This window comes from Ranitomeya variabilis, chromosome 3, assembly GCF_051348905.1.
Source record: "Ranitomeya variabilis isolate aRanVar5 chromosome 3, aRanVar5.hap1, whole genome shotgun sequence".
NCBI lineage: Eukaryota > Metazoa > Chordata > Amphibia > Anura > Dendrobatidae > Ranitomeya > Ranitomeya variabilis.
Genome location: NC_135234.1, coordinates 45,456,515 through 45,459,958, shown reverse-complemented (window position 1 = coordinate 45,459,958; position 3,444 = coordinate 45,456,515). Strand labels below are relative to the sequence as shown.

Sequence of the window (3,444 nt, the reverse complement as noted above, 5' to 3'; positions counted from 1 at the left end):
CTACGAGTACAATTGTGGAGGCTGCACCTGCGCAGACTGAACTGAGGCAAAGATCAAGGAAGCGTAAAGCCACCTCGGATGTCTCACATGAACTTGTAACCCTTGCCAAACAGGCATTAACGAACAATAGGAGCCCTGCGTTGCAGGGCTTTGGACACTACGTTGTGGACAAACTGGCCAAAATGACTGAGAGACAAAGAACTCTAGCGGAGCATGTAATTTTTGATGCTGTCAGCAAGGGTTCTGATGGCAGTTTATCTGAGCACGCACGTGTTGTTTGTTCCCCGCCAATGGAGCGGCCAGAGTGTTCAAATTTTAATAGTTGGGCACAGACACCTATACGAAACAATGTACCCGATTCCCACTTTGGCCCGCCACCCCCCAACTCCTACACGCCAATTCCTTCACACATTGCTTCGCCCATGAGGCATTAAAATTTTAGGATTGAAGATTCGGCGTATCACGAATTGTGATAGTTTGCTTTTATAATGTTATGTATTTTTTGTTACTTTTTAATATAGTTTGTTTAATAAAACCTTTTTCTTGAAGTTCAATCTCGACAGCTTGATTGGTGGGTCTCAATCACATCGACAAAATGGGTCCACAGCACAGTATTAGGGCAGATATAAACTTAACTAACGAAATGTACATTTGAATAAACACAACTTTGAAAATGGAAGAAAAATATTTATATTTTTTTTAACATTAACAACATAAACTTTACAAAGCGAGATTTTTTTTTTTTTTTGTCCTGCCTCCAGCAGTTGGCACAAGGCTCTAACTTTCTGCAACTCCACCATTGCCACATTCTGCTGTTCCTGAATCTGCGCCAGGAGACTGTATGCAGCTATAACATGATCAATTTTATACATACGATCAATTTTGCATTTAAAAGTCTAATGACTAATGGTGGTGGTGGCCTGTGGTGTTTGGGTAATAAACCATTGTTCTTTCAATGAACATGTTGGAGCCAGCCCTAAAGTCCTACACAAGGCATTGTTTATCAATATACATATGCATAGGTCTGAGACATGATGTCTATCTCCGGACCACTGGCTTTACAATGGAAACCCACAGGAGTTGTGTACATATGTAGATAATGATGGGTCACAAACAGGACAGAGGCTATTCACTCAAGATTTTGACAGTGTACACCTATATCCTCCATTATTGGAAACCCACAGGAGTTGTGTACATATGCATAGGTCGGAGACATGATGTCTATCTCAGGACCACTGGCTTTACAATGGAAACCCACAGGAGTTGTGTACATATGTAGATAATGATGGGTCACAAACAGGACAGAGGCTATTCACTCAAGATTTTGACAGTGTACACCTATATCCTCCATTATCTCTATGGCCAATATTCATTTAGTATGGAGATGCACCTCTGCCTTATCACTGAAACAAAGGACATCACACAAAAGAACACAGGTCTGACCGCCAATATATCTCACTGATTTCTATGATACGTGCATTAACCATGTTGTGATTGGGATTTGGTTGCAGGTATGCCCCAACCCCCCCCCCCCCCCCCCCCGTATATAAAACATCTCTGGCAGCCATCTTGTGCATCTGGCAAGCGGACGTACAAGATGGAGGCACTTTAGGATGCGTTTTGAAAACTCTTTAGCGCTGTCTTCATTTTTTTTCCCTTTTGTCTGTGCCTTGGCTCGGCTGGCCCAGGCCTGCTCCCCTAGTACATTAAAACATAAGACAAAATAAGGGTAAAAATAACTGTTTTAAACTTCAAACGTTTTATTTACTTATTTTTTTGTTTAACCAAAAAATAAATTACATAGTCCCACGGCGGTGGGCTAGCAGTTGGCGCAGCATGCGTCCATGATCTTTAACCTGCTCCTGCAGGCGTGCTGCTGTCTCCTGCAGGCGCGCTGCTGTCCCCTGAAGGCGCGCTGCTGTCCCCTCCAGCCGCCTCTGCTTGGCCAGCAGGTCTCATGGTGGTCGCTTCTGTGGATAGAAGAGGTCGGAGAACGGACGGTGATTACTCTGCAAGTACGGCATGTGTGAACATACCCTGAGATTTACTATACACTCAATTTGGTCCTGTCCCAGAGGTCGAGCGCTTTTTTTTTTTTTTTCCATTCTCGTCGTTGTCAAATGTGACATCCCACCGATAACCCCTCACACTGTCTGTATACTTACGGAGAAGGGACGCCGGTTGGTCATCCCCGGAAGAGGTGGAAGAGCTGCTCACCTCCCATCCCCTCGCTTGTGCACCAGCTGCCGCAGCTAAAAGGAAGCAAATACATATATGGTTAACAGTTGGACACGCTGTGGGGAAGCGCTCGCAGTTTTGGTCACTTCCGAAGGGTGGCCTCTGGTGAGAATGCCGCCGACCTGGGGGAGGAAGATGAGTGGCGGAAGGGTGGTGTTGTGGCCTGCGGTGGGGTGGTAGCGCGCCTGGTCCTTACAGCGTCTGTAATGTATACAGTATTTCAGCTCCCCTCTAATTTCCCGTATGCAGTAATAAAATTGCAATGAATGATGTTTAACATACGTGATATCCCGGGCTGTGAGCTGCCGCTGGTGGCGGATGAAGGCGTGCCGGCTCTTGCTGATGGCTGTTGCCGGCGCCTTCTCCCTACACAAACATTAAAGAACGGTAATATTCAGACATCAAAAGTACAGGGCTCCAGAATTAATAAAAATACCTATGCAACAGTGGCGGGAAAAAATAGGTGCCAAAATAAATGTTCCCCTCTAATGTCCCGTATGCAGTAATAAAATTGCAAATTGCAATCAATGATGGTTAACATACGTGATGTCCCGGGCTGTGGGCTGCCGCTGGTGGAGGGTGCTGGTGCTGGTGGCTGTTGCCGGCGCCGTCTCCCTACACAAACATTAAAGAACCTTAATATGTTGACAACAAAAGTACAGGGCTCCAGAATTACCAACAAATACCTAGGCATCATTGGCGGGAAAAGTTAGGAGCCAAATGAAATTTTTAGTCGCCAAATCTACGTACATACCGTATTTTCCGGCGTATAAGACGACTTTTTAACCCCTGAAAATCTTCTTAAAAGTCGGGGGTCGTCTTATACGCCGGGTATCGCCTTGCCGGGTGTATATGGTGGGTGGGGGGGAGTGGGCCTGATGACGACGAGGGGGCGTCTCACAGGAAAGTGAGTATCCCCCATTACCTCATTGTATCACTGCAGCGTGGGGTCTCTGCTGGGAGCAGCGGCGGCTGTGCTGTGGGGCGGCGGCTCCTCTTCTTCAGTGTGGGGCCTCTGTGCTGCTGGGCGGCGGCGGCGGCTTATCTTCAGGCAGTCGGGGCTCCTCCGGTATCTCCTTAAAGCCCGGAGGCCCTGCCGGCAACTCCATCGGTGCAATGCAGTGGCCTCCGGGAACATGGCCGCTGCTCAGATTCAGAGATCTGAATCTGAGCATGCGCCGCCCCCAGCGGCCATTTTCCCGGAGG

At 47.4% G+C, this 3,444-nt stretch overlaps 1 long non-coding RNA gene across 1 annotated transcript; it reads right to left on the bottom strand.

Annotated features, from left to right (window-relative positions):
* Nucleotides 1-2,340: 2,340 nt before the first annotated feature.
* On the bottom strand, nt 2,341-2,837 carry LOC143817937 (uncharacterized). The gene is made up of 3 exons (XR_013224216.1): nt 2,782-2,837; nt 2,521-2,604; nt 2,341-2,439 (listed from the first exon to the last, which is right to left on the bottom strand). It is a non-coding gene; the product is annotated as an uncharacterized LOC143817937 (long non-coding RNA).
* Between the last annotated feature and the right edge of the window lie 607 nt (nt 2,838-3,444).